Consider the following 8687-nt stretch of genomic DNA (forward strand, 5'->3'; position numbering starts at 1 on the left):
CAGTCTTATATAGGCCAATATCAAACCAATGTCTAATTTGTGGCAATGCATGATGGCTCCTGACTACTGGTCGATTTGTATTCTAGTTTTCAATGTTGTCATGCTGTGTTTAGTTTCTATTGAAGTACCCCTATGATAACTTGCGTACCTCACTTCGGAAACCTAGGCTCTACGTTAAGGAAATTATCTGCATCAGAGATTACATGAGGGGACTAAACCCCCCCTTTGACTATCTGTCTCATGAATGCAACAAGTTCATTCGTGCCTGACCATCAACCGAGAACAGCTATCACGATTGGAGCTACTGAGTCATCCCTGGCTTGTGTAAAAACTCCCCAGTTACACGTAATGTAATTCCTTTTGCTTCAAAGGAATTACATTGGAGCAAAGTCTCCTGTCCTGCTATGGTGAGTGTGATAAGAACATGGAGGGATCTACAGGATTCGCTCATTGTACTGTATTATTAAAAAAAAAATCAGGTCAAAGATGTGGTACCACAGGTTTCAGTTTATCAACATGATCATCATAAATGACAAGAATCTGGAGCTGTGCTGTGTAATGTAGAGAAAAGAATAGCACTAATTCAATCAGTTTTCCACAGGAACACACACACACACACACACACACACACATTTGTGGCTGATATTTGTTGAAATAAAATGTGTTAAAATTGTTGTTATAAAAAGTACTAAACCTGTTTTGACTAAATTTTAACCAAAGATAGACTTACGCCATGGAGGATTCTCTGACATTTTGGAAGGTACAGTAACTGGAACATTATACTGATTCTGGATGAGTTTCAAATTTTGATCTCTCATTATTGGCGAAATTTGAAAAAAATCACATCTCAGTTTATAATTAATTGATCATAATGAAATTTGACTGAGATATGGTGGTCTCGTTCCTCCATAACCCACTGTGTTCCACATGTCATGTACTGAGTGTGTATCGTACTGAGATTGTATATGTGCACGCACACTACCGGAAGATGAATTTTTGCTAAAAAAAAAAAAAAAATCATTTTTGTTTATTTTTGTTTTCAAAGTGAATGGACACATGTTTTATTTCTTTATTGGATTAGGTTAGGGTTAAGGTTACTGTTAGGATTAGGGTTAAGGTTAGGATTAGGGTTAGGTTTCGGATTTGATTAGGGTTAGGATTAGGTTAGGGTTAGGATTCGGTTAGGGTTAGGATTAGGTTAGGGTTAGGATTAGGTTAGGATTAGGTTAGGGTTATAATCTCAGTACAGAGATAAACTATGTGACGCTGGATTGCACATTTCATCATGATTTTTCCAAAAATGGGGATGACATTACATTTTATGATTGATATATTATCGGGGACCTGCAAGCTCTCAAAAACTAGGGTGAAATTGCTTCAACTTCTCAAATAAAACTTAATGCCATAAAGGGTTTAGATTTGTTTTAATGTAGGCATTTAACATAATGTCAAAGACCTTCAAGAACAAATATATATATTTTTAAAAACCTCCTTTGATGTACCAATTGTAATTCCTGTTTGACATCAGAAATAACTATTTTGATGATTGGTTGACATTTTTATTCCATTTTCTATCAAAATAAATGTCTTTTTAAGCCCACAGGCACCTCTCTGTGAAAGCTTAGTTCTGGATTAAAAACATCTGATTCAACAAAATTGTTTGTTTTAAGAAAGACATTTTAAGATCACAAATTAAAATCTAGTTAATTAGCACTTGACATATAGGCTAATAGACTGTTGAATACTCGACCTTAAAGATAATCAACTTTCAACTGAAAGTCAGCATTTTTATAATGCACTCCAAATATTCACCCTTTCATGATATGTGTGTTCATAAACAATTGGTGGAATCACAGATATCAACGGGCCTAGTGGTAAACATAGTACCGGGGAGATTCATACCATATACAAAATAGTTTGGGGAAGTTTTCCTAGAAAAATGGCTAAATACTATATCAGAATCAGAATCCTTTTACCGTCACTGTTCCTCTTTCAGAAGCACAATGAAAAAATAGCAGCTCTTGTAAAAAGAAGGAGAAAAGAGAAAGCACTTTCCAAGTTTAACATTTAATATCGCAGATGTAAATTAACTTTAAGCTAACTCTGGTAGAATGCATCAAATGGAAACATTTCTGTTCTTTATTGTACATGGTCCCTTTACAAATACACTAATATATCTTAATCTAAAAGTAGTCAGTACTTTTGTTTTGTTTTGTTTTTTAAATTTACAAATAAGCCAATATGAATAGCCCAAACCCCCTCCTTCCCCCTCTCCTAGTTTGTGACATCTTCTCAATGTGTACCGGTTAATCTCTTTGCCCACTGAAGGCAGGAAACAATGACAAGAGGAGAGCGGAAAATAAAAAGGTACTTAAAGACAATACAATGTTGACAATATAACATTGAAAGTGTCTATTTGTACGGTTGACATATAGACAACCACCGGTACTATTGGTACGGTTACTGAAGTACAAATACGTAGCGTCTTAGGGTTAGGGTTAGGTTATAACCCAATATCGCAACAATGTTTAGAATTAGGATTAGGGTATGGTTTGGTTTAGGGTAAGGTTTAGTCTTAGTCACGCGGCCTAAACCGGCCAATGACAGACCTATCATGTGACCTAAACTGGCCAAATAGGGGCGCTGCTTACGGATAGAATGTCAGTATATTGATACGGCAACCATACGGATAGCCACTGCCTTTAACATTAGGCGTAAGAATCCTAAAAATATCACAACTCTCTGTATTACTTCTTTATGATGTCAAGTATGACTCTTTCATCATATTGTCATTCCTGCTGTGCAATAAAGTATCCTCTGTAGTGAGCTTTATTCTTCAAAGGGAGTGAGATAAAAACTTTAAAACAAGCCTGGACTTGGGCAGAGGAAATTAGCTTTCAACGAAGAAAAACGTGTATGGGGAAAAACAAAGCGTGAACTGATGGTATGCAATGTCATCAATCTTATTTATGAACTGGGTGATTATTTGGCGTGTTTAATGACAACATTGTGAAGCCTTGCTACCCCCCCACCCCCCACCCCCTGGAAATGTAAAAGGCAGAAGCAAGTTTCAACCACAATATTCTCTGTCCTTTCCAAGAACTGGTTTGGGGAATGTAAACATGAGTCAGAGGGCAAAACATCCTCTGAGCTTTAGCTTTCAGATGTTTTTCAACTTCATTCTCTGGCTCAGTCACATAGGAGCACAGTCATAATGAGAGGAATGAGTTGGTTGGTGTGTGAACTGTGGAAAATATCTTCTCACGCTGCGTGTTTGTATCACATTTGTTGCTGTGTACTGAGGTAGGCCTATACAGTTTAACAGCACATTGCTAACACAAGCAACAGAAAAACAACAAGATTCAAGAACTAATTCAGCAGACACACTGAATTTGCACATTGAAACAACAATAATAGCTATAATCAACGCATCATACACAAGGAAGTAAAAGAACATGTGTGGATGCTGAGGAAAAGCGATGAAAGATTATTTATTCCTACCTCATCAGCACTTTGCATGTTTTATCATTGCAGTGAAATAAATACACTTGTTTCATTGTATAATTGTAATCGTCACCAGCCCTCCCTAAGGAAGGGTAAGAAACATTTTATATATAAAAACGAAAGGGCAGTGTTACACCCTGGTGAGTGGGAAAGGAACAGGGGAAAGAGAGTTAGGGTGGGACAGTGGAAGGAGTGGGGAAAGTAAGTCATCATTTATTTTTGGTTGTGCTGAGCATGTAATGTGATGCTATACTGTTGTGCATTTTGCATTGTGCGGTTTAATCTATTTAACCAATACTGTGGCAGATGTGGAAAGATTAAAGAGGGCGATGTAACACACAGCTGTAGTACAATAATGGAAAAACAAACTTTATTTTATCCATCTCAAATTAGGAACTTTACAAGCTTCACCAGTGTAAATAACCAAAGCATGTAGTAATACATTTCTAGTCTCCTGGACTAATAAAAAAAAGTCCAATACTTTTAAGGCTCAACAGTGCCATCTTGTGATCATTATCATAATACACAGCCAAACATAGCAAACATATCATTTCACTTTTTCAAACTTCTAATAAGGTTTTACACACAAATATTGATTACATAAAAACTAAAACTAAATACTTCTCCTCTGATAAAGAAATAGTGGTAAGCCTGTGATTCTCTTCAGCTGTTTAAAACTGAAAAGTTCTCTGTGCTGACCCAACCCAGTCTTACTTATAAAGCAGTCATATTTCTAATCTTGAAATAAATAATTTATCAAATTGAATGTCTGGATAGACTTCTTATTATTGATGGATTTGATTGATTCTATGTAGAATGTACACTCAATGCTGAATGCTGTAAATTGTGGGTTGGTTTTCTGGAATTTAGATCTATGGATGTGGAATTTACCAAGCAAAGAAATCAGATTAACTGTTTGTTGTAGTTTTTTGTTTTTGATTTTTTATAATAAAATTATATCTTTTGCTGTCAGACTTACTGTAACTTTCAAATTATTACTCAAAAAGTGTTTCATATTCTTCCAGAACAGTTATATTACTGGACATTTGTAAAATAAGTGAAGTATATTCTATAGCCTTCAGTTGTTTTGCAAAAATCACAAATGTTACTTATTGCAGCAAACTTTGAAATGTAAGAATAAGTGGGATAGATATTATTTATTATTTTATATTGCATTTCTTTCATCTTGTTTGGAATAGAAAATGGCTAAAAGCCATATATTTTTCCAATTAAAATTTGGAAAGTAAGTGATCCAGAAAAAATTACCTCCTGGACGTATTTTATGCTTAGTGTATATATTATATGTCTATTAGTGCATTTATTACTTCTAGTATCTATCTCATTGACAGAGAGAGTATGGGTCCCGTTACCAGTTCATCTAAATCCTAACTCTCAAATAAACCCTTCAGCAACTGTAAAAATACATTTACAGTCTTTACAACCATTTTAAATTCTTCATAGATTACAGGAAAAAAAAAAGAAAAAGAATTTGGGACAAAACTTTTTCATACGTTAAACGGCTTGAGTTATTTTTATTTTCAATTCTGTAAGAAAAGTGATTTATTTTTCACTGTAATTAATTAATTGTTCCATAGCACAGTTTAGTGCAAAGAGAAGTTTAGAACAACCTGTTCATGAAGTTTAGAAAGCTTCTGTGGAAGTTTGGATGCATCATAATTGCATAAAAATATGAACCATAACCCTCCAATTCTTTTAAATATGTTTTTTTGGAATAAAAATCCAAACATTCTGGAGCTTTTAGAAATTATTTAATCCATTATCATTTAAAGGTATAGTTCATATCCATAAAGTCCAACATTTCCAGACCTCCTTCACTTTTTGAACCGGCTAACTCATAATTATGACTTTCTTTCTCATAATTATGACTTTACTAACTCATAATTATGACTTTCTTTCTCATAATTATGACTTTGTTTCTCATAATTATGACTTTGTTACTCATAATTATGACTTTGTTTCTCATAATTCTGACTTTCCTTGGTGTTTTTTTTTTTTTTTTGTGGCGGAAACGGGCTTCCATAGTTTCTTGTATTTGGGGGTTGTTTATAACATTTTGACAGCAATCCTACAGCATTCAAAAAGAGGAAAGGTGAAATGGGACATCCTTGATGAACGTATCATTGAATAGGAACATGTTTAGTTGTAATGGGGAAGCAAATTACAACTACTGAGATTTTTGCAAAGCATTCTGATATATGAAACAAATCTATTACCAAAACCAAAGGTTTCAAGTACTTTAAACAAAACAAAACAAAAATCGTGCTCCACACTACAAATGCCTTGTAAAAATTGAGAAAAAGAATTAAAGAGTCTTGTTCAACATATTCTGAGTTATCCAATAAATCAAAAATAAGTCTAATGTTATGAAATGATATGAAGCCTGTTTGAGTCTCATTCATTATTTCATTCAAGCCCTTTTTCATTCGTTTGGAAAAAGTTAAAGATAATATTTTATAATCACCAATCAACAATGTCTTTTTCAGGCTTTGGGATCAGAGTGAACAAAGCCTTGTGAAACAAGGAATCTTGTTTCACAATTGTGGACAATTTCCTCTCTTTGAATGCACTCCAAGTACATCATAATGACCCACGTCACGAGTGACGTGATGGAGGCTAAAACAGGAAACGCCACTGGCTAAAGACTGTGGAGGCTAGTAATGTTACAGCTTTAGAATGTCGTCGTGTTGTGTGCTTAGGTGCCACAATAGGAGAAATAACGTTAGTGGACGTAAATTAAAGTTTTAAAGAATTCCAGCGGACACTCGTGCTCAGAAGAACGAGAACAATTGTGGGTTTAAGCCCCGCCCAACAAAATACGTGCACGAGCCCAGTTTTCCTCGTGAACAGCTCTGTTTACAAGTTGGAGTCGGCATCGCTGATGTAAGATTACCTTCCAAAAGAAAATCTGCATTTTTCCCACTATGTCAGTGTTGTGACTTCCTCTTGGTGAGGATGTGGATGATGAAAAAAGGTCATCGATGAAACTGGCTCGCATAATAATACAAAGTTTATTAAAACAAGCAGAATCAAAAAGAACAGGGCAGAGACGAAGCCCTGTGAGAACAGCCAAGGTCAAATCTTGCTCTGAGAAAATCCGGCTTGATAAACACATATATAGACTGACGAGAAATGTGAAACCAACAGGTGGAGTCGAAGGCTTTAGCCTTAAGATAAAGAAAGAAAGCCACAGATGAAGAACTCCCCTGTTTGTGATATACAGCTGTCAACGGAGGAGAGATTAGCAACTTTCAAGGTTCACAAGTCAGTCTACATTCCAACAGCAGGGCTGGCTGAGTTTGATTATGAAAGCATGCGTCCAAACACCATGACAAAGCAATACTCAACTTTAGGTCAAATGTATATTGCATTAAATGAATATGATATTGGCGCAGACAATACACCTCATTACACTCACCACTGATGAGTGAAAATCCATTTTCAAAGGACCCGCTGCGCACCGCCCACGACCACGTATGACGTCCTTACGTAAATATAACACCAGAATGATTGACAACAAGGAGGACCAATAGTCTAGATCAGAAGTTCTCAACTGGTGGATCGGGACCCAAAAGTGGGTCGCGGACAGCTGGTTAAAAATAAATATATGCTTAATGTCTCTCATGTTGGACTTGTATTTTATTTTGAAAGATTTTTTTCTTTTGACATGCATGGTGTGAAATGCATGTTGCACAGGAAAATATATAGATTTATGTTTAAAAAAGATTATATGTGTGTGTTTAACAGCTATTTTTGAAAAACGAAATTTTGTTTGGTTGAATTCTAAAAAAAAAAAAAGAAAAGTGGGTCACGATTTAATGTCTGTGGCAAAATGTGGGTCCCAGGGTGGGACCAGTTGAGAACCTCTGGTCTAGATGATCCACCTGGAATTAGAAGCCAAAAAAACATTGTTCACTATACATTTAAACGGAGCCGGAGTTCGAAATAGCCTCAAATAGTTCCGGCAGGCAATTCGAATCCATTGATTTCAAGTTACATAACTGTGATTTTAGGTAATTTGTTGTCAATAACTGCATTTACAATATTTATACAGTACACCATTATATGCACACATAAACAGTACATCGTCACAAGTTAATTAATAATGTATTATTAATGTATCAATAATTAGTTCATAATTCACACTTTAATGGGTTTAGATACGCTGATAATAATAATAATATCCAATATGATTATTTAAATGTCTTACCGTTCAAAAGTGCATCAAAAACTCCATGTCTCATTCGCTCTAGCTCCACTGGGCTGCAATAGTAAACTGATCACTTTCGGAATGATTGTGAGGCTCCATGGAACGCCATTGCTGTAAAAACAACAACAACAACAACAACAAAACGAACCATTGGGGTGAACGGAGTTGTTGCAACTCTCTTTCTATAAAGCTCTGCCTTTAAATAACAGAGTTTCAATAATGTCCCAGAAACACAAATACAGTTTGACTGGTAGACCATCCATACCAGGTGACTTGTGTGTGTGTTTTAACTTACTTGACACGTCAGAAATGTCATGTATTGATAAAGGTCTATCACAGTTCTCTTTAAACTTGTCTGATATCTGTAGAACAAATTCTTTATTGTGTTGATGAAGTTTTCACTTCCTGTTTGGTTAAAGTTAGAGCTGTATAAATTGGAGTAAAATTTGTAATAAAGGTTGTCATTAACTAGATTATAAATTTTTAGAGAAGAAATATTGATCCCTTTATATTATATTTGTATTTTTTTTCTCTCCGTCCTCTAACCATTTTGCCCTTGATCTAATAAAGGCATCTTAGGTTATACATCTAGAATGAGCTTTGATTACTGTTTTCAGCTTAGTTAATATTTGCTTCTCTTCTTTCTTTAGGAGATTATTAATGCCTTCAGTACATGCTATTACTTGTGCATTATCTTTTTTTATTTGCTTTATTTTATTGTTAACGCTCTCACTTTAAACTTAAAAAAATTCCACATTTGTGTATAATTAGGGTTACTGTCTTCAAACAATTATTTTTTGACATTTTTTTTAATTAGCTCAGAGAACGTTTTATCCAGGACCTAACTGCAATATAATTTATAGTAACCTCTTATATTTCTCCTTTGACTTGCCGGGTTAACAAAGGTTAAAATTATCATAAAATAGTCAGAGAAAGGTGCATGACTGTGTGTAAA

This window comes from Gouania willdenowi, chromosome 17, assembly GCF_900634775.1.
Source record: "Gouania willdenowi chromosome 17, fGouWil2.1, whole genome shotgun sequence".
NCBI lineage: Eukaryota > Metazoa > Chordata > Actinopteri > Blenniiformes > Gobiesocidae > Gouania > Gouania willdenowi.